We start from the raw sequence: 23,278 nt of genomic DNA on the forward strand, positions 1-23,278 counted from the left end.
CTGGATAGAATAGTCTCTAGCTGTCCTGGATAGAATAGTCTCTAGCTGTCCTGGATAGAATAGTCTCTAGCTGTCCTGGATAGAATAGTCTCTATCTGTCCTGGATAGAATAGTCTCTATCTGTCCTGGATAGAATAGTCTCTAGCTGTCCTGGATAGAATAGTCTCTATCTGTCCTGGATAGAATAGTCTCTATCTGTCCTGGATAGAATAGTCTCTATCTGTCCTGGATAGAATAGTCTCTATCTGTCCTGGATAGAATAGTCTCTATCTGTCCTGGATAGAATAGTCTCTAGCTGTCCTGGATAGAATAGTCTCTATATGTCCTGGATAGAATAGTCTCTATCTGTCCTGGATAGAATAGTCTCTAGCTGTCCTGGATAGAATAGTCTCTAGCTGTCCTGGATAGAATAGTCTCTATCTGTCCTGGATAGAATAGTCTCTATCTGTCCTGGATAGAATAGTCTCTATCTGTCCTGGATAGAATAGTCTCTAGCTGTCCTGGATAGAATTGTCTCTATCTGTCCTGGATAGAATAGTCTCTATCTGTCCTGGATAGAATAGTCTCCATCTGTCCTGGATAGAATAGTCTCTATCTGTCCTGGATACAATAGTCTCTATCTGTCCTGGATAGAATAGTCTCTAGCTGTCCTGGATAGAATAGTCTCTATATGTCCTGGATAGAATAGTCTCTATATGTCCTGGATAGAATAGTCTCTATCTGTCCTGGATAGAATAGTCTCTATCTGTCCTGGATAGAATAGTCTCTATCTGTCCTGGATAGAATAGTCTCTATCTGTCCTGGATAGAATAGTCTCTATCTGTCCTGGATAGAATAGTCTCGATCTGTCCTGGATAGAATAGTCTCTTTATGTCCTGGATAGAATAGTCTCTATCTGTCCTGGATAGAATATTCTCTATCTGTCCTGGATAGAATAGTCTCTATCTGTCCTGGATAGAATAGTCTCTATCTGTCCTGGATAGAATAGTCTCTATCTGTCCTGGATAGAATAGTCTCTATCTGTCCTGGATAGAATAGTCTCTATCTGTCCTGGATAGAATAGTCTCTATCTGTCCTGGATAGAATAGTCTCTAGCTGTCCTGGATAGAATAATCTCTATCGGTCCTGGATAGAATAGTCTCTATCTGTCCTGGATAGAATAGTCTCTATCTGTCCTGGATAGAATAGTCTCTAGCTGTCCTGGATAGAATAGTCTCTATCTGTCCTGGATAGAATAGTCTCTATCTGTCCTGGATAGAATAGTCTCTAGCTGTCCTGGATAGAATAGTCTCTAGCTGTCCTGGATACAATAGTCTCTATCTGTCCTGGATACAATAGTCTCTATCTGTCCTGGATACAATAGTCTCTATCTGTCCTGGATAGAATATTCTCTATCTGTCCTGGATAGAATAGTCTCTATCTGTCCTGGATAGAATAGTCTCTAGCTGTCTGGGACAGAATAGTCTCTATCTGTCTGGGATAGAATAGTCTCTATCTGTCCTGGATAGAATAGTCTCTATCTGTCATGGATAGAATAGTCTCTATATGTCCTGGATAGAATAGTCTCTATCTGTCCTGGATAGAATAGTCTCTAGCTGTCCTGGATAGAATAGTCTCTAGCTGTCCTGGATAGAATAGTCTCTATCTGTCCTGGATAGAATAGTCTCTAGCTGTCCTGGATAGAATAGTCTCTATATGTCCTGGATAGAATAGTCTCTATCTGTCCTGGATAGAATAGTCTCTATCTGTCCTGGATAGAATAGTCTCTAGCTGTCCTGGATACAATAATCTCTAGCTGTCTGGGATAGAATAGTCTCTAGCTGTCCTGGATAGAATAGTCTCTATCTGTCCTGGATAGAATAGTCTCTATATGTCCTGGATAGAATAGTCTCTATCTGTCCTGGATACAATAGTCTCTATCTGTCCTGGATAGAATAGTCTCTATCTGTCCTGGATAGAATAGTCTCTATCTGTCCTGGATAGAATAGTCTCTATCTGTCCTGGATAGAATATTCTCTATCTGTCCTGGATAGAATAGTCTCTATCTGTCCTGGATAGAATAGTCTCTAGCTGTCCTGGATACAATAGTCTCTATCTGTCCTGGATAGAATAGTCTCTAGCTGTCCTGGATAGAATAGTCTCTAGCTGTCCTGGATAGAATAGTCTCTATATGTCCTGGATAGAATAGTCTCTATATGTCCTGGATAGAATAGTCTCTATCTGTCCTGGATAGAATAGTCTCTATCTGTCCTGGATAGAATAGTCTCTATCTGTCCTGGATAGAATAGTCTCTATCTGTCCTGGATAGAATAGTCTCTATCTGTCCTGGATAGAATAGTCTCTAGCTTTCCTGGATAGAATAGTCTCTATCTGTCCTGGATAGAATAGTCTCTATCTGTCCTGGATAGAATAGTCTCTAGCTGTCCTGGATAGAATAGTCTCTATCTGTCTGGGATAGAATAGTCTCTATCTGTCCTGGATAGAATAGTCTCTATCTGTCCTGGATAGAATAGTCTCTAGCTGTCTGGGACAGAATAGTCTCTATCTGTCCTGGATAGAATAGTCTCTATCTGTCCTGGATAGAATAGTCTCTATCTGTCCTGGATAGAATAGTCTCTATCTGTCCTGGATAGAATAGTCTCTATCTGTCCTGGATAGAATAGTCTCTATCTGTCCTGGATAGAATAGTCTCTATCTGTCCTGGATAGAATAGTCTCTATCTGTCCTGGATAGAATAGTCTCTATCTGTCCTGGATAGAATAGTCTCTATCTGTCCTGGATAGAATAGTCTCTAGCTGTCCTGGATAGAATAATCTCTATCGGTCCTGGATAGAATAGTCTCTATCTGTCCTGGATAGAATAGTCTCTAGCTGTCTGGGACAGAATAGTCTCTATCTGTCTGGGATAGAATAGTCTCTATCTGTCCTGGATAGAATAGTCTCTATCTGTCCTGGATAGAATAGTCTCTAGCTGTCCTGGATAGAATAGTCTCTATCTGTCCTGGATACAATAGTCTCTATCTGTCCTGGATAGAATAATCTCTAGCTGTCCTGGATACAATAGTCTCTATCTGTCCTGGATAGAATAGTCTCTAGCTGTCCTGGATAGAATAGTCTCTATCTGTCCTGGATAGAATAGTCTCTAGCTGTCTGCGACAGAATAGTCTCTATCTGTCTGGGATAGAATAGTTTGTAATGTCTTTGACTGAACTGAGTTTAACTGCCAGAGGCAGGGCAAGGCAGGAGAATGCACAACAAGCCTCTGCAGTATGTCTCCTTAGGCGGCGTGTTGGACAGACAACACAGGGTAGAAGATAGATCTTCTTACTGACAGCAGAATCAAAAGAACTAATCTTGTCTCTAAAGCATTCAGAGCCTAATATTGATTGAACTGTTAATATCCAAGTGTGATATGAAAAAAAAAAAGTGTCTGAAATTGAAAGATAACAAGCAGGTTCTCATATCCAATGTTAACGGCCTGTGTGTAGCTGGTGTAGAGGAGTCAGATTGCAGGACAGCAGATGTGAGTAATAAATGTAATTTACTCAAATATACACAAATACAACGCAATAATTCGAGATAAGAGTAATCACCGAATTACTCAAGTAATTACAAAATACAATACAATATACCGAGCCCGCAATAACGGACCGTATACAAGACAAACAATCACTCACAAACACACGTGATGGGAACGGAGGGTTAAATAATGAACAGGTAATTGGGGGAATTGAAACCAGGTGTGTAAGACAAAGACAAAACAAATGGAAAATTAAACGTGGATCGGCGATGGCTAGAAGGCCGGTGACGTCGACCGCCGAAACGCCGCCCCGAACAAGGAGAGGGCGGAGGTCGTGACACCGATGACCTGATTGGGCCTAAACCATCTAAAATATATATATATATATATATAGTCATTTATATCTGATAAAAGCCACATGAGTGTCTGTGTGTATGTGTGTGCATGCGTTAAATCAATTCCGAAGGAAAACGACATTCTAAAGTCTGCTACCCTCATTCAAACAGGCCTTGGTTGAGTGTGTGATCTGAATATCAATACTGTTGTAGAGTGGAGTAGTATTTAGTCCTAAACTCTTCATTAACAGCCACAGAGGAATAAGAAATTATATCAAAACATGACTTGTGGTGTGCGTGTGTGTGGTGTGTGTGTGTGGTGTAGTGTAGTGTAGTGTAGTGTAGTGTAGTGTAGTGTGGTGTGGTGTGGTGTGGTGTGGTGTGGTGTGTGTGTGTGTGTGTGTGTGTACCAACCTGTCTATGCAGAATCTGCTGCATTCTAAGTCTGTCTGCTCTGCACACGCACAACGCTGTGATTCCTTCCCTCCTCCTCCTCCTCCTCCTCCTCCTCCTCCTCCTCCTCCTCTTCCTCTTCCTCCTCTCTCACTGGAGCGACGTACACGCTGGGAGCTTCTGTAGCTGGACATACCATACGGCACTGTACGCCTACACAAACACACACGCCACACACACACACACACACACACACACACACACACACACACACACACACACACACACACACACACACACACACACACACACACACACACACACACACACACACACACACACACACACACAAATCATTAGCATAGGAGTTGCAGGTAGCCTTGAGGGAGTGTAGCTGTTAGAGCATTGGGACAGTAATCCAAAAGGTTGCTCGTTCGATTCCCCAAGGTGGAAAATTCTGCCGTTCTGCCACTGGGGCAAGGCACTTAACGACTTCTCTCTGCGTGTCGATGACGTCGATTAAGGCATCCTTCTGCATCTCTCTGATTCAGTTTCAGTTGAAAGGCATTCAGGCTAGGTTTCCCATGTACCATACAGTACACGTCAATAGGTTCCTCTTCCAATTGAACAGCTTTATTTAATTGGTTTGCAAATCTAGTTTTTTAAAAATAAATATTAGATTATCTAGAACACCAGGGACAACACATGGACATGAATCATTAAGACAGAGTAAATATTTAACAAGATTCAAAAAGCATTATGTTTTTTCATATAACATTCAGCATTATCAGCAGTCTGCTTTATTAATAATACAACGATGTGAAACAATAACGTATACTGGTTAGGAGGGAAAAGGAGAGGAGAAGGGAGAGGAGGTGGAGGAGGAGAGGAGGAGGGAGAGAAGGTGGAGGAGGAGAGGAGGAGGGAGAGAGATAGGGTGGAGGAGGAGAGGAGGAGGGAGAGAAGGTGGAGGAGGAGAGGAGGAGGGAGAGAAGGTGGTGGAGGAGGAGAGGAGAAGGGAGAGGAGGTGGAGGAGGAGAGGAGGAGGGAGAGAAGGTGGTGGAGGAGGAGAGGAGAAGGGAGAGAAGGTGGAGGAGGAGAGGAGAAAAGAGAGAAGGTGGAGGAGGAGAGGAGGAGGGAGAGAAGGTGGAGGAGGAGAGGAGGAGGGAGAGGAGGTGGAGGAGGAGAGGAGGGGGGAGAGAAGGTGGAGGAGGAGAGGAGGAGGGAGAGAAGGTGGAGGAGGAGAGGAGGAGGGAGAGAAGGTGGAGGAGAGGAGGAGGGAGAGGAGGAGAGGAGGAAAGAGAGAAGGTGGAGGAGGAGAGGAAGAGGGAGAGAAGGTGGAGGAGGAGAGGAGGAGGGAGAGGAGGTGGAGGAGGAGAGGAGGAGGGAGAGAAGGTGGAGGAGGAGAGGAGGAGGGAGAGAAGGTGGAGGAGGAGAGGAGGAGGGAGAGAAGGTGGAGGAGAGGAGGAGGGAGAGAAGGTGGAGGAGAGGAGGAGAGGAGAAGGGAGAGAAGGTGGAGGAGGAGAGGAGGAGGGAGAGAAGGTGAAGGAGGAGAGGAGGAGGGAGAGGAGGGAGAGGAGGAGAGGAGGAGGGAGAGGAGGGAGAGGAGGAGAGGAGGAGGGAGAGAAGGTGAAGGAGGAGAGGAGGAGGGAGAGGAGGGAGAGGAGGAGAGGAGGAGGGAGAGAAGGTGGAGGAGGAGAGGTGGAGGAGAGGAGGAGGGAGAGAAGGTGGAGGAGGAGAGGAGGAGGTAGAGAAGGTGGTGGAGGAGAGGAGGAGGGAGATAGGGTGGAGGAGAAGAGGAGGAGGGAGAGGAGGGAGAGGAGGAAAGAGAGGAGGAGTGGAGGAGGGAGAGAGATAGGGTGGAGGAGGAGAGGAGGAGGGAGAGAAGGTGGAGGAGGAGAGGAGGAGGGAGAGAAGGTGGAGGAGGAGAGGAGGAGGGAGAGAAGGTGGATGAGGAGAGGAGGAAAGAGAGAAGGTGGAGGAGGAGAGGAGGAGGGAGAGGAGGTGGAGGAGGAGAGGAAGAGGGAGAGAAGGTGGAGGAGGAGAGGAGGAGGGAGAGGAGGTGGAGGAGAGGAGGAGGGAGAGGAGGTGGAGGAGGAGAGGAGGAGGGAGAGAAGGTGGAGGAGGAGAGGAGGAGGGAGAGAAGGTGGAGGAGGAGAGGAGGAGGGAGAGGAGGGAGAGGAGGAGAGGAGGAGGGAGAGAAGGTGGAGGAGGAGAGGAGGAGGGAGAGAAGGTGGAGGAGGAGAGGAGGAGGGAGAGGAGGGAGAGGAGGAGAGGAGGAGGGAGAGAAGGTGGAGGAGGAGAGGAGGAGGGAGAGAAGGTGGAGGGGGAGAGGAGGAGGGAGAGGAGGGAGAGGAGGAGAGGAGGAGGGAGAGAAGGTGGAGGAGGAGAGGTGGAGGAGAGGAGGAGGGAGAGAAGGTGGAGGAGGAGAGGAGGAGGTAGAGAAGGTGGTGGAGGAGAGGAGGAGGGAGATAGGGTGGAGGAGAAGTGGAGGAGGGAGAGGAGGGAGAGGAGGAAGGAGAGGAGGAGTGGAGGAGAGGAGGGAGGAGAGGAGGGAGAGAAGGTGGAGGAGGAAAGGAGGGAGAGAAGGTGGTGGAGGAGGGAGAGAGATAGGGTGGAGGAGGAGGGAGAGAGATAGGGTTGAGGAGGAGAGGAGGAGGGAGAGAAGGTGGAGGAGGAGAGGAGGAGGGAGAGAGGGTGGAGGAGGAGAGGACGAGGGAGAGAGGGTGGAGGAGGAGAGGAGGAGGAGGGAGAGAGGGTGGAGGAGGAGAGGAGGAGGGAGAGGAGAACGGAGAGCAAGAGAGGATGGGATAGGAGGAGAGAAGGAGAACGGAGAGCGAGAGGAGGAAGAGAGGGTGGAGGAGAGGAGGAGGAGGGTGAGAGGATGGAGGAGGAGAGAGAGAGGGTGGAGGAGGAGAGGAGGAAGGAGAGAGGGTGGAGGAGGAGAGAAGGTTGAGGAGGAAGAGAGGTGGAGGAGGAGAGGAAGGAGGAGAGGATGGAGAGAGTGTGGAGGAGGAGAGGAGAGAGTGTGGAGGAGGTTGGAGGTAGCGAGGTGGAGGAGGAGAGTAGGAGGGTGGAGGAGGAGAGTAGGAGGGTGGAGGAGGAGAGTAGGAGGGTGGAGGAGGTTGGAGGTAGAGAGGGTGGTAGCTCAGTTTCCACCTCATTTTGTGGGCAGTGTGCACATAGCCTGTCTTCTCTTGAGAGCCAGGTCTGCCTACGGTATCCTCTTTCAATAGCAAGGCCAAACTCACTGAGTCCGAGTCTGTACATAGTCAAAGCTTTCTTTAATTTTGGGTCAGTCACAGTGGTCAGGTATTCTGCCACTGTGTACTCTCTGTTTAGGGCCAAATAGCATTCTAGTTCGCTCTGTTTTTTGGTAAATTCTTTCCAATGTGTCAAGTAAATTAATTATCTTTTTGTTTTCTCATGATTTGGTTGGGTCTAATTGTGTTGCTGTCCTGGGGCTCTGTGGGGTCTGTTTGTGTTTGTGAACAGAGCCCCAAGACCAGCTTGCTTAGGTTCATCTCCAGGTTCATCTCTCTGTAGGTGATGGCTTTGTTTTGGAAGGTTTGGGAATCGCTTCCTTTTAGGTGGTTGAAGAATTTAACGGCTTTTTTCAGGATGTTGTTCATTAGCGGGCATCGGCCTAATTCTGCTCTGCATTAGTTGGTGTTTTACGTTGTACACTGAGGATGCTTTTGCAGATTTATGCAGAGTCTCAATTTGGTGTTTGTCCCATTTTGTGAATTCTTGGTTGGTGAGCGGACCCCAGACATCACAACCATAAAGGGCAATTGGTTCTATAACTGAAGTATTTTTAGCCAGAATCTAATTGGGATGTCGAATTGTATGTTCCTTTTGATGGCGTAGAAGACCCTTCTTGCCTCGTCTCTCAGATCGTTCACAGCTTTGTGGAAGTTACCTGTGGCGCTGATGTTAAGGCCGAGGTATGTAAAGTTTTTTTGTGTGCTCTAGGGCAAAGGTGTCTAGATGGAATTTGTATTCGTGGTCCTGGCGACTGGACCTTTTTTGGAACACCATTATTTTTGTCTTACTTATTTACTGTCAGGGCCCAGGTCTGGCAGGGCCCAGGTCTGGCAGGGCCCAGGTCTGACAGAATCTGTGCAGAAGATCTAGGTGCTGCTGTAGGCCCTCCTTGGTTGGGGACAGAAGCACCAGATCATCAGCAAACAGTAAATATTTGCCTTCAGATTCTAGTAGAGTGACGCCTGATGCTGCAGACTGTTCTAGTGCCCTTGCGAATTCGTCGATATATATGTTGAAGAAGGTGGGGCTGAAGCTGCATCCCTGTCTCACCCCACGGCCCTGTGGGAAGAAATGTGTAACCAAACACTTGTTGTTTGTGTACATGGATTTTATCATGTCATATGTTTTTCCCCCCAACACCACTTTGCATCAATTTGTATAGCAGAACATCACGCAAAATTGGTTCAAAAGCTTTTTTTTTTAAATCAACAAAGCATGAGAAGACTTTGCCTTTGTTTTCTGTTTGTTTGTTTGTCAATTAGGGTGTGCAGGGTGAATACGTGGTCTGTCGTACGGTGATTTGCTCAGTACATTGTTTCCACTGAGGAAATGTAGAAGTCCGCTGTTAATGATAATGCAGAGGATTTAACCCAAGGTTGCTGTTGATCTTTATTCCACAGTAGTTATTGGGGTAAAAATAAAAAAGCTGTGTGTTTTTTCTCCATACAACTCCATTTTGTGTTGTTTGTTTAGTGTTTTCCAATTTTCCCAGAAGTGGTTAGATTCTATGGATTCTTCAATTATATTGAGCTGATTTCTGACGTGCTGTTTCTCTCTCTCTCTCTCTCTCTCTCTCTCGGGGCCGCAGGCTGGAATGTTGTGATCAAGTCAAGACACTGAGGAGAACTGTTTTTGTTTCACACTAAGAGATTAACAATTACAACATTTTTGGTGTAAGAAGTAAGAGCTGGCTGTCTGATATGAGAAGTTTTTACTATTTTTAAACGTCCTGTTCTGACAGTAGACACCCTATACCCTCTTTAGTGCATTACAAGGGGCCCTGGTCGAAAGTAGAGCACTCTATAGGAATATGGGGCAATTTGTAACACTGCCCTAGTTGTAAGGATCTTATGAGAGCCCCCATTACTGGAACTAATAGCTGCTGAGTGGAGCTGAGAGCTGCTGAGAGGAGCTGAGTGGAGCTGAGTGGAGCTGAGAGGTGCTGAGTGGAGCTGAGTGGAGCTGAGTGGAGCTGAGAGGTGCTGAGTGGTGCTGAGTTTAGCTGAGAGGAGCTGAGAGGAGCTGAGAGGAGCTGAGTGGAGCTGAGAGGTGCTGAGAGGTGCTGAGAGGTGCTGAGTTTAGCTGAGTTTAGCTGAGAGGTGCTGAGAGGTGCTGAGTGGAGCTGAGTGGAGCTGAGTGGAGCTGAGAGGTGCTGAGTGGAGCTGAGAGGTGTTGAGAGGAGCTGAGTGGAGCTGATTGGAGCTGAGTGGAGCTGAGAGGAGCTGAGAGGTGCTGAGAGGAGCTGAGTGGAGCTGAGTGGAGCTGAGAGGAGCTGAGTTTAGATGAGTGGAGCTGAGAGGTGCTGAGTTTAGCTGAGTGGAGCTGAGAGGTGCTGAGTTTAGCTGAGTGGAGCTGAGAGGAGCTGAGTGGAGCTGAGTTGAGCTGAGAGGTGCTGAGTGGAGCTGAGTTTAGCTGAGTGGAGCTGAGTGGAGCTGAGAGGAGCTGAGAGGAGCTGAGAGGAGCTGAGTTTAGCTGAGAGGAGCTGAGTGGAGCTGAGAGGTGCTGAGAGGTGCTGAGAGGAGCTGAGTTTAGCTGAGTGGAGCTGAGTGGAGCTGAGAGGAGCTGAGTGGAGCTGAGTGGAGCTGAGTGGAGCTGAGAGGTGCTGAGTGGAGCTGAGTTTAGCTGAGTGGAGCTGAGTTTAGCTGAGTGGAGCTGAGTGGATCTGAGAGGTGCTGAGTTTAGCTGAGAGGAGCTGAGTGGAGCTGAGAGGTGCTGAGTTTAGCTGAGAGGAGCTGAGTTTAGCTGAGTGGAGCTGAGTTTAGCTGAGAGGTGCTGAGTTTAGCTGAGTAGAGCTAAGAGGAGCTGAGTGGAGTTGAGTTTAGATGAGTGGAGCTGAGAGGAGCTGAGTGGAACTGAGAGGTGCTGAGTGGAGGTGGGAGGTGCTGAGTTTAGCTGAGAGGAGCTGAGTGGAGCTGAGAGGAGCTGAGTGGAGCTGAGTAGCTGAGTTTAGCTGAGAGGAACTGAGTTTAGCTGAGTGGAGCTGAGTGGATCTGAGCGGATCTGAGTGGAGCTGTGCAGAGTTTAGCTGAGTGGAGCTGAGTGGAGCTGAGAGGAGCTGAGACGAGCTGAGTGGAGCTGAGAGGAGCTGAGAGGAGCTGAGCCGAGCTGAGTGGAGCTGAGAGGAGCTGAGAGGAGCTGAGTGGAGCTGAGTGGAGCTGAGTGGAGCTGAGTGGATCTGAGAGGTGCTGAGTTTAGCTGAGAGGAGCTGAGTGGAGCTGAGTTTAGCTGAGTGGAGCTGAGTGGAGCTGAGAGGTGCTGAGTTTAGCTGAGTGGAGCTGAGAGGAGCTGAGTGGAGCTGAGTTTAGATGAGTGGAGCTGAGAGGAGCTGAGTGGAACTGAGAGGTGCTGAGTGGAGCTGAGAGGTGCTGAGTTTAGCTGAGAGGAGCTGAGTGGAGCTGAGTGGAGCTGAGTGGAGCTGAGAGGAGCTGAGTGGAGCTGAGTGGAGCTGAGAGGAGCTGAGTTTAGATGAGTGGAGCTGAGAGGTGCTGAGTTTAGCTGAGTGGAGCTGAGAGGTGCTGAGTTTAGCTGAGTGGAGCTGAGTTTAGCTGAGTGGAGCTGAGAGGAGCTGAGTGGAGCTGAGTTTAGCTGAGTGGAGCTGAGAGGTGCTGAGTGGAGGTGGGAGGTGCTGAGTTTAGCTGAGAGGAGCTGAGTGGAGCTGAGAGGATTTGAGTGGAGCTGAGTAGCTGAGTTTAGCTGAGAGGAACTGAGTTTAGCTGAGTGGAGCTGAGTGGATCTGAGCGGATCTGAGTGGAGCTGTGCAGAGTTTAGCTGAGTGGAGCTGAGTGGAGCTGAGAGGAGCTGAGACGAGCTGAGTGGAGCTGAGAGGAGCTGAGAGGAGCTGAGACGAGCTGAGTGGAGCTGAGAGGAGCTGAGAGGAGCTGAGTGGAGCTGAGTGGAGCTGAGTGGAGCTGAGTGGATCTGAGAGGTGCTGAGTTTAGCTGAGAGGAGCTGACTGGAGCTGAGTTTAGCTGAGTGGAGCTGAGTGGAGCTGAGTTTAGCTGAGAGGTGCTGAGTTTAGCTGAGTGGAGCTGAGAGGAGCTGAGTGGAGCTGAGTTTAGATGAGTGGAGCTGAGAGGAGCTGAGTGGAACTGAGAGGTGCTGAGTGGAGCTGAGAGGTGCTGAGTTTAGCTGAGAGGAGCTGAGTGGAGCTGAGAGGAGCTGAGTGGAGCTGAGAGGAGCTGAGTGGAGCTGAGAGATGCTGAGTGGAGCTGAGAGGAGCTGAGTGGAGCTGAGAGATGCTGAGTGGAGCTGAGAGGTGCTGAGTTTAGCTGAGAGGTGCTGAGTTTAGCTGAGAGGAGCTGAGTGGAGCTGAGAGGAGCTGAGTGGAGCTGAGTAGCTGAGAGGAGCTGAGTTTAGCTGAGAGGAGCTGAGTGTAGCTGAGTTTAGCTGAGTGGAGCTGAGTGGAGCTGAGTGGAGCTGAGAGGAGCTGAGAGGAGCTGAGAGGAGCTGAGTGGAGCTGAGTGGAGCTGAGTGGAGCTGAGTTTAGCTGAGTTTAGCTGAGTTTAGCTGAGAGGAGCTGAGTGGAGCTGAGTGGAGCTGAGTTTAGCTGAGAGGAGCTGAGTGGAGCTGAGAGGAGCTGAGTGGAGCTGAGAGGAGCTGAGTGGAGCTGAGAGGTGCTGAGTGGAGCTGAGAGGTGCTGAGTTTAGCTGAGAGGTGCTGAGTTTAGCTGAGAGGAGCTGAGTGGAGCTGAGAGGAGCTAAGTGGAGCTGAGTAGCTGAGAGGAGCTGAGTTTAGCTGAGAGGAGCTGAGTGTAGCTGAGTTTAGCTGAGTGGAGCTGAGTGGATCTGAGTGGAGCTGAGACGAGCTGAGACGAGCTGAGTGGAGCTGAGAGGAGCTGAGAGGAGCTGAGAGGAGCTGAGTGGAGCTGAGTGGAGCTGAGTGGAGCTGAGAGGAGCTGAGTGGAGCTGAGTGGAGCTGAGTTTAGCTGAGTTTAGCTGAGTGGAGCTGAGTTTAGCTGAGTGGAGCTGAGTGGAGCTGAGTTTAGCTGAGAGGAGCTGAGAGAGGTGTAAAGAGGTGAAACTTTACATACCATAGAATCATAGCATCATTCAATTGCTCGGCCTCTGACCGCAAGGCACTACAGAGGGTAGTGCGTACGGCCCAGTACATCACTGGGGCCCAACTTCCTGCCATCCAGGACCTCTATACCAGGCGGTGTCAGAGGAAGGCCTTAAAAATGTTCATAGACTCCAGCCACCCTAGTCATAGACTGTTCTCTCTGCTACCGCATGGCAAGCGGTACCGGAGCGCCAAGTCTAGTTCCAAGAGGCTTCTAAACAGCTTCTACCCCCAAGCCATAAGACTCCTGAACATCTAATCAAATGGCTACCCAGACTATTTACATTGCCCCCATTACACTACTGCTACTCTGTTATGACCTATGCATAGTCACTTTAATAACTCTACCTACATGTACATATTATCTAAATTGCCTCAACTAACCGGTGCCCGCTGTATATAGTCTCCACATTGACTTGGTACCGGTACCCCCTGTATATAGTCTCCAGATTAACTCTGTACCGGTACCCCCTGTATATAGTCTCCAAATTGACTTGGTACCGGTACCCCCTGTATATAGTCTCCAGATTAACTCTGTACCGGTACCCCCTGTATATAGCCTCCACATTGACTCTGTACCGGTACCCCCTGTATATAGCCTCCACATTGACTCTGTACCGGTACCCCCTGTATATAGCCTCCAGATTAACTCTGTACCGGTACCCCCTGTATATAGCCTCCACATTGACTCTGTACCGGTACCCCCTGTATATAGCCTCCACATTGACTCTGTACCGGTACCCCCTGTATATAGCCTCCACATTGACTCTGTACCGGTACCCCCTGTATATAGCCTCCACATTGACTCTGTACCGGTACCCCCTGTATATAGCCTCCACATTGACTCTGTACCGGTACCCCCTGTATATAGCCTCCACATTGACTCTGTACCGATACCCCCTGTATATAGCCTCCACATTGACTCTGTACCAGTACCCCCTGTATATAGCCTCCACATTGACTCTGTACCGGTACCCCCTGTATATAGCCTCCACATTGACTCTGTACCGGTACCCCCTGTATATAGCCTCCACATTGACTCTGTACCGGTACCCCCTGTATATAGCCTCCACATTGACTCTGTACCGGTACCCCCTGTATATAGCCTCCACATTGACTCTGTACCGGTACCCCCTGTATATAGCCTCCACATTGACTCTGTACCGGTACCCCCTGTATATAGCCTCCACATTGACTCTGTACCGGTACCCCCTGTATATAGCCTCCACATTGACTCTGTACCGGTACCCCCTGTATATAGCCTCCACATTGACTCTGTACCGGTACCCCCTGTATATAGCCTCCACATTGACTCTGTACCGGTACCCCCTGTATATAGTCTCGCTATTGTTATTTTTCTGCTGCTCTTTAATTATTTGTTCCTTTTATTTCTTATTATTATTATTCATATTTTTTAAACTGCTGTTGGTTAAGGGCTTGTAAGTAAGCATTTCACTGTAAGGTCTACTACACCTGTTGTATTCAGCATTTCACTGTAAGGTCTACTACACCTGTTGTATTCAGCATTTCACTGTAAGGTCTACTACACCTGTTGTATTCAGCATTTCACTGTGAGGTCTACTACACCTGTTGTATTCAGCATTTCACTGTGAGGTCTACTACACCTGTTGTATTCAGCATTTCACTGTGAGGTCTACTACACCTGTTGTATTCAGCATTTCACTGTGAGGTCTACTACACCTGTTGTATTCAGCATTTCACTGTAAGGTCTACTACACCTGTTGTATTCAGCATTTCACTGTAAGGTCTACTACACCTGTTGTATTCAGCATTTCACTGTGAGGTCTACTATACCTGTTGTATTCAGCATTTCACTGTGAGGTCTACTACACCTGTTGTATTCAGCATTTCACTGTGAGGTCTACTACACCTGTTGTATTCAGCATTTCACTGTGAGGTCTACTACACCTGTTGTATTCAGCATTTCACTGTGAGGTCTACTACACCTGTTGTATTCAGCATTTCACTGTAAGGTCTACTACACCTGTTGTATTCAGCATTTCACTGTAAGGTCTACTACACCTGTTGTATTCAGCATTTCACTGTAAGGTCTACACCTGTTGTATTCGGCGCATGTGACTAATAAAATATGATTTGATAAAAAAAAAAAAATGTATCCTTAGCAAGCACATTTTTTATTATTTGCGAACTTATGGGGAAAACGCAAATTAGAACTCTCTCCTATGGCTGAACGCCGCTCGGGCCTGATGGATGTTTCCCCACCTTGGCATCTGTCCCATCTGTCTCATCTGTCCCTATCCGAATGGCCTGTGTTACCCGGAACTAGTTCCCATCTGTCCCTGTGCTACCTGGAACTAGTTCCCCATCTGTCCCTGTGCTACCTGGAACTAGTTCCCCATCTGTCCCTGTGTTACCTGGAACTAGTTCCCCATCTGTCCCTGTGTTACCTGGAACTAGTTCCCCGTCTTTCCCTATCTGAATGGCCTGTGCTACCTGGAACTAGTTCCCCATCTGTCCCTGTGCTACCTGGAACTAGTTCCCCATCTGTCCCTGTGTTACCTGGAACTAGTTCCCCGTCTTTCCCTATCTGAATGACCTGTGTTACCTGGAACTAGTTCCCCCATCTGTCCCTATCTGAATGGCCTGTGCTACCTGGAACTAGTTCCCCGTCTTTCCCTATCCGAATGGCCTGTGTTACCTGGAACTAGTTCCCCATCTGTCCCTATCTGAATGGCCTGTGTTACCTGGAACTAGTTCCCTTATCTGTCCCTATCTGAATGGCCTGTGTTACCTGGAACTAGTTCCCCATCTGTCCCTATCTGAATGGCCTGTGTTACCTGGAACTAGTTCCCCATCTGTCCCTATCTGAATGGCCTGTGTTACCTGGAACTAGTTCCCCATCTGTCCCTATCTGAATGGCCTGTGTTACCTGGAACTAGTTCCCTATCTGTCCCTATCCGAATGGCCTGTGTTACCTGGAACTAGTTCCCCATCTGTCCCTGTGCTACCTGGAACTAGTTCCCCATCTGTCCCTATCCGAATGGCCTGTGACATCTGTCCCATCTGTCCCATCTGTCCCTATCTGAATGGTCTGTGTTACCTGGAACTAGTTCCCTATCTCTCCCTGTGTTACCTGGAACTAGTTCCCCATCTTTCCCTATCTGAATGGCCTGTGTTACCTGGAACTAGTTCCCCATCTGTCCCTATCTGAATGGCCTGTGTTACCTGGAACTAGTTCCCTTATCTGTCCCTGTGCTACCTGGAACTAGTTCCCCATCTGTCCCTATCCGAATGGCCTGTGTTACCTGGAACTAGTTCCCTTATCTGTCCCTATCTGAATGGCCTGTGTTACCTGGAACTAGTTCCCCATCTGTCCATATCTGAATGGCTTCCTGGAACTAGTTCCCCATCTGTCCCTATCTGAATGGCCTGTGTTACCTGGAACTAGTTCCCTTATCTGTCCCTGTGTTACCTGGAACTAGTTCCCCATCTGTCCCTATCTGAATGGCCTGTGTTACCTGGAACTAGTTCCCCATCTGTCCCTATTAGAATGGCCTGTGTTACCTGAAACTAGTTCCCCATCCGTCCCTATCTGAATGGTCTGTGTTACCTGGAACTAGTTCCCCATCTGTCCCTATCTGAATGGCCTGTGTTACCTGGAACTAGTTCCCCATCTGTCCCTATCTGAATGGCCTGTGTTACCTGGAACTAGTTCCCCATCTGTCCATATCTGAATGGCCTGTGTTACCTGGAACTAGTTCCCCATCCGTCCCTATCTGAATGGTCTGTGTTACCTGGAACTAGTTCCCCATCTGTCCCTGTGCTACCTGGAACTAGTTCTCCATCTGCTTCTCCATCTTGTAGTGGAGTAGACAAAGAACACAAGAGGTTTGTTCCAATCAACGCCGGTCACAAAGTCGTGGAAACTGAAGGCTGCGGCATACTGCAAAGAAGACTGGAGTTTCTGCGAGAAGTTCAGAACAGATTCACACGAGGAATAGCTTACTGCACTGGTGCCTGATCTACCCGTTTCCTTCATTGCTGGGGTTTCCTGCGTCTACAACGGCTATTATGCTGACTACAGCAGCGACTTCACCGTCGAGTTCGGCTCTCTCTGGATCTGAAGGGGCGCCGCCTGGGAGCAGTGGGTTTATGTTATCCTGCTACTCGTGGTCACGTGAAAGGTTCCATGAATTGTGTGAGGGGTAGGAAGAGGCAGATTGCTCCATCCCCTTTTTCTCCGGCTGTCGTATTGGGCAGTTCAACGGTGTGACGATCGTCGTCAAAAGGAGTAGACCAAGGTGCAGCGTGGGTAAGTGCTCATATTTCTTTATTGTAACTCAGAACACCTAAATCAAAATAACAAACAACGAAAAACGAACGTCACGTTCTGCAGGTTTTACTGAGTTGTACACAACAACAAAAACAAGATCCCACACAGAAGGAGGGCAAATGGGCTGCCTAAGTATGATTCCCAATCAGAGACAACGATAGACAGCTGCCTCTGATTGGAAACCACACTCGGCCAATTAAAGAGAAAAAAAAACAAAAAAAAACATTGAAATATATCACACAGACTGCCCACCCCACACCCTGACCTAACAAAATAGAGAAATAAACCTTCTCTCTCAGGTCAGGGCGTGACAAACGGTGAGAAAATATCTCTGGAGTCCCTGGAGCAAAAACATTGTGCTATCCAGGAGTACAGGACATCAATAAGCTGCTCCCAAACATATTAAACCAGCATCAGGAAATTGAGTCTATGATAGTTAATGTGGGATTCAAGGACATTATGAAGGACAGCTGAAAATGGATTTTACAGAACTAATTGGTTCTCTGCTTGATACCAACAAAAACGTCCCATAATATCTGTCCTTCTGTCCTCCCTAAATCGTGGCAGTGAACGGTTCAGCAGACTTTTAGCCCTCCATAACTGACTACCAGATTACTGCAGCTCTGTCGGTGTAACATTTACTGACAATTTTGATACCTTCTGGAAACAGCGGAGTCAATCAGCACCTTCTGTAGACACCTGAAACCCCACCTCTTTAAGGAATACCTGGGATAGGATATAGTAATCCTTCTAACCCCCCCCCCCAAAAAAAAAGATATAGATGCACTATTGTAAAGTGGTTGTTCCACTGGATATCATAAGGTGAATGCACCAATTGGTAAGTCGCTCTGGATAAGAGCGTCTGCTAAATGACATAAATGTAAATGTACAAAGCTTGTTTTATAAGGAGGATGGGATCCACCCAAATCATTTGGGTTCCTGGATCCTTTCACAGCGCTATAAGGCTGCGATGTGACAATGACTTATCAACGACCCAAAACCCCAGGTCAGTTAATCCCTACCGTTGTGTCGCTGAGTCATCAAAGCGCTTCAACAAATGTACATTATCCCAGGTGCGTTGAAAGACAAAAATGTAAGTAACCTAATTGATGTCCCTTTAACTGCCCTGTGAATACCTCTGTTTATCCTACAGCTATTGTACGCAGTAATAATGTGCCTATGAACCAGAGTTATTCTGTTAGCACTGAGGCGGTGTGCCCCTAGTAGGAAGACCACTGTGTGCAGCTCACCCTGCACTAACATCAATCACATCAGCACATCTACTGCTGCTAAGCTTCACAGTAAATCAATGAAAACAAGCAAGCATCCCAGAAAAGTGCTAAAAATAGCCCACGTAAACATATGTATAATACTGTGAAATGTAGCTTAAAAGTGGCCTTTACAATGAAGCTACATCTCTCTCTAACTGGCCTGAAGCTGGTCTATACAGTAGAGCTACACCTCTCTCTAACTGTCCTGAAGCTGGTCTATACAGTAGAGCTACACCTCTCTCTAACTGTCCTGAAGCTGGTCTGTACAGTAGAGCTACACCTCTCGCTAACTGTCCTGAAGCTGGTCTATACATTAGAGCTACACCTCTCTCTAACTGGCCTGAAGCTGGTCTATACAGTAGAGCTACACCTCTCTCTAACTGTCCTGAAGCTGGTCTATACAGTAGAGCTACACCTCTCTATAACTGTCCTGAAGCTGGTCTATACAGTAGAGCTACACCTCTCTCTAACTGGCCTGAAGCTGGTCTATACAGTAGAGCTACACCTCTCTCTAACTGTCCTGAAGCTGGTCTATACAGTAGAGCTACACCTCTCTCTAACTGGCCTGAAGCTGGTCTATACAGTAGAGCTACACCTCTCTCTAACTGGCCTGAAGCTGGTCTATACAGTAGAGCTACACCTCTCTCTAACTGTCCTGAAGCTGGTCTGTACAGTAGAGCTACACCTCTCTCTAACTGGCCTGAAGCTGGTCTATACAGTAGAGCTACACCTCTCTCTAACTGTCCTGAAGCTGGTCTGTACAGTAGAGCTACACCTCTCTCTAACTGTCCTGAAGCTGGTCTATACAGTAGAGCTACACCTCTCTCTAACTGTCCTGAAGCTGGTCTGTACAGTAGAGCTACACCTCTCGCTAACTGTCCTGAAGCTGGTCTATACATTAGAGCTACACCTCTCTCTAACTGGCCTGAAGCTGGTCTATAGAGTAGAGCTACACCTCTCTCTAACTGTCCTGAAGCTGGTCTATACAGTAGAGCTACACCTCTCTCTAACTGTCCTGAAGCTGGTCTATACAGTAGAGCTACACCTCTCTCTAACTGTCCTGAAGCTGGTCTGTACAGTAGAGCTACACCTCTCTCTAACTGGCCTGAAGCTGGTCTGTACAGTAGAGCTACACCTCTCTCTAACTGTCCTGAAGCTGGTCTATACAGTAGAGCTACACCTCTCTCTAACTGTCCTGAAGCTGGTCTGTACAGTAGAGCTACACCTCTCTCTAACTGTCCTGAACCTGGTCTATACAGTAGAGCTACACCTCTCTCTAACTGGCCTGAAGCTGGTCTGTACAGTAGAGCTACACCTCTCTCTAACTGTCCTGAAGCTGGTCTGTACAGTAGAGCTACACCTCTCTCTAACTGTCCTGAAGCTGGTCTGTACAGTAGAGCTACACCTCTCTCTAACTGGCCTTTGCTGTCTAACACAATGTGTTTTTTAACATTCAAAAATTTTACCTCGTCTGCTGAACCCCATTTCTGCCTCGTAACAGTCTGAATTAATCTAAGATAGAAAAACTAAAGCTTCCATAACATTGTCATGTTTTTTGGGGGGGGTGAGAAAGTCTTTAGTAGCCTGATTCTATATACAGCTATAGATTTGTGTGTTTCTCAAGAATACCAGTTGGACACTAAAGCTAGCATACATTGGTCCAACATCAGCTGCATTGTATCTCATCCAGTCCAATGAGACTGCTAACCCGACCTACCTGCCTAGATGCTGCACACACAATGTTATTAAATGCTTTCAACAAACGCTCGCTAGCTACTTACTGCAGTAGCTCTAATGCTAACATTATTATGAGTTTTCATGAAGCAGCTGTCATTGCAGTAGCCTCCCGTCCTCGGTCAGACGCCGTGCTCAGCTGACCCAACAATACAATAGGAAGTAAAACTGTAGATAGAAACATGGGAAACATAGAAACACGGTCTATGGACTGATGTCTGATAATAGTCCTCCCTAAATGGGCGGGGTCTGCATGTCTTAATACATTAGATTTAAACGGTGCTTTTTATAGTCCTTTTTTCAGTGTATGAAGTGGGTAATTTGTACAAGTGAGTACAGGTGTGAGGTGTGAAACGGAAATGTGTTTTTTTTTTTTATTGCATATCCCACTCCCCCTGAGACAGCCTCAAGGGGGACGGAATCACAGCCAGGGGATCTACCTTTATTGACCGCGACCCTGTAGCAATTATGGTTAACTGCTCAAGGGTAGAACTATAGATAAAAAAATAAAAAATAAATAAAAAAACATAAATCATGGTGTCTTTCATATGAAGATGTCTGCAGGGTAGGACTGAACAGCATGCATTAACTACAGTAGGTCCTGTCACATACCAGGGATGAAAACAGTCCTGGGAATGTGTACGGACTGGCAACTGGCTGAACCATAAATATCAAAGGCTGAGCTCTACATAATATGATCGAAGGAGAGAAGAGAGAAGAAGGACAGATTGAGAGAGAGAGGACAGGGAGAGATGGAGAGGGAGAGGAGGCAGGAAGGGTGTTGTCCAAATGTCAGCATATCCAGGCTCTGTAGCACGAGAACAACTCAGGAGGAGAGGGAGAGAAGAAGAGAGAGAGAAGGAGAGGGGGAGAAGAAGAGAGAGAAAGAAGTAGGGAGAGATTGAGAGGGAGAGAAGGAGAGGGAGAGGGAAAGAAGGAGAGTAAGAGGAGGAGAGGGAGAGAAGGAGAGGGAGTGAAGAAGAGAGAGAGAAGGAGAGGGAGAGAAGAAGAGAGAAGAAGAGAGAGAGAAGGAGAGGGAGTGAAGAAGAGAGAAGAGAGAGAGAAGGAGAGGGAGTGAAGAAGAGAGAAGAAGAGAGAGAGAAGGAGAGGGAGTGAAGAAGAGAGAAGAAGAGAGAGAGAAGGAGAGGGAGTGAAGAAGAGAGAAGAAGAGAGAGAGAAGGAGAGGGAGTGAAGGAGAGGGAGTGAAGAAGAGAGAGAGGAGGAGAGAGAGTGGAGCGAAGGAGAGAGAGGGAGTGTAGCAGAGGGAGAATATGAGAGAAAGAAGATGAGGGAGAGGAGAAGAGAAGAGGGAGAGATAGAGAGAGAGAAGAGGGGGAGAGAGAGAAGAGGCAGGAAGGGTGTTGTCCATATGTCAGCATTTCTAGGCTCTGTACCACGAGAACAACTCAGGAGGAGAAGGAGAGAAGAAGAGACAGAGGAGGAGAGGGAGAGAAGGAGAGGGGGAGAAGAAGAGAGAGAAAGAAGTAGAGGGAGAGATTGAGAGGGACAGAAGGAGAGGAGGAGAGGGAGAGAAGCAGAGCAAGAGGTGAGAGGAAGAGACAGAGGGAGAGAAGGAGAGGGGGAGAAGAAGTAGAGGGAGAGATTGAGAGGGAGAGAAGGAGAGAAGGAGAGGGAGAGGGAAAGAAGGAGAGTAAGAGGAGGAGAGGGAGAGAAGGAGAAGGATGGAAGAAGAGAGAGAAAAAAGTAGAGGGAGAGAAGAAGAGGGAGTGAAGAAGAGAGAGAGAAGGAGAGGGAGAGAAGAAGAGAGAAGAAGGGAGAGAGAGAGAAGGAGAGGGAGTGAAGGAGAGGGAGAGAAGGAGAGGGAGAGAAGAAGAGAGAAGAAGAAGAGAGGGAGTGAAGGAGAGGGAGTGAAGAAGAGAGAGAGGAGGAGAGGGAGAGAAGGAGAAGGATGGAAGAAGAGAGAGAAAAAAGTAGAGGGAGAGAAGAAGAGGGAGTGAAGAAGAGAGAGAGAAGGAGAGGGAGAGAAGGAGAGGGAGAGAAGGAGAGGGAGAGAAGAAGAGAGAAGAAGAAGAGAGGGAGTGAAGGAGAGGGAGTGAAGGAGAGAGGAGGAGAGGGAGAGAAGGAGAGGGAGTGAAGAAGAGAGAGAGAAGGAGAGGGAGAAAAGAAGAGAGAAGAAGAGAGGGAGTGAAGGAGAGGGAGTGAAGAAGAGAAAGAAGAAGAGAGAGAGAGAAGAAGAGAGAGAGGAGGAGAGGGAGTGGAGCGAGGGAGAGAGAGGGAGTGTAGGAGAGGGAGAATATGAGAGAAAGAAGATGAGGGAGAGGAGGACAGGGAGAGATGAGAGGGAGAGGAGCATAGGGAGTGGAGAGAAGAAGAGACCGAGGGAGAGGAGAGGGAGAAGAAGAGAGAGAAGAAGAGGAAGAAGAAGAGAGGGAGAGGAGGAGAGAGGAAGAGAAGGGGAGAGGAGAGGGAGAGTAGGAGAGGGAACGAGGAAGAGACAGAGGGAGAGAAGGCACGACAAAACCTATTCCCCCTCAAGGGACTGAAAATATTTGGCATGGGTCCTCAGATCCTCAAAAGGTTCTACATCTGCACCATCGAGAGCATCCTGACTGTTTGCATCACTGCCTGGTACGCAAGGCACTACAGAGGGTAGTGCGAACGGCCCAGTACATCACCGGGGCCAAGCTTCCTGCCATCTAGAACCTCTATACCAGGCGGTGTCAGAGGAAGGCCCTAAATATTGTCAACGACTCCAGCCACCCTAGTCATAGACTGTTCTCTCTGCTACCGCACGGCAAGCGGTACCGGGGGGCCAAGTCTAGGTCCAAGAGGCTTCTAAACAGCTTCTATCCCCAAGACATAAGACTCCTGAACACCTAATCAAATGGCTACCTAGACTATTTGCATTACCACCCCCCCCCCCCTTTTACACTGCTGCTGCTGTTACTCTCTGTTATTATCTATGCATAGCCACTTTAATAACTCTATCTACATGTACATAGTACCTCAATTACCTCGACACCGGTGACCCCGCACATTGACTCTGTACCGGTACCCCCTGTATATAGCCTCCACATTGACTCTGTACCGGTACCCCCTGTATATAGCCTCCACATTGACTCTGTACCGGTACCCCCTGTATATAGCCTCCACATTGACTCTGTACCGGTACCCCCTGTATATAGCCTCCACATTGACTCTGTACCGGTACCCCCTGTATATAGCCTCCACATTGACTCTGTACCGGTACCCCCTGTATATAGCCTCCACATTGACTCTGTACCGGTACCCCCTGTATATAGCCTCCACATTGACTCTGTAAGGTCTACTACAGCTGTTGTATTCAGCATTTCACTGTAAGGTCTACACCTGTTGTATTCAGCATTTCACTGTGAGGTCTACTACACCTGTTGTATTCAGCATTT

The sequence above is a fragment of the Salmo salar genome, chromosome 22 (genome assembly GCF_965601325.2).
Source record: "Salmo salar chromosome 22, fSalSal1, whole genome shotgun sequence".
NCBI classification, from domain to species: domain Eukaryota; kingdom Metazoa; phylum Chordata; class Actinopteri; order Salmoniformes; family Salmonidae; genus Salmo; species Salmo salar.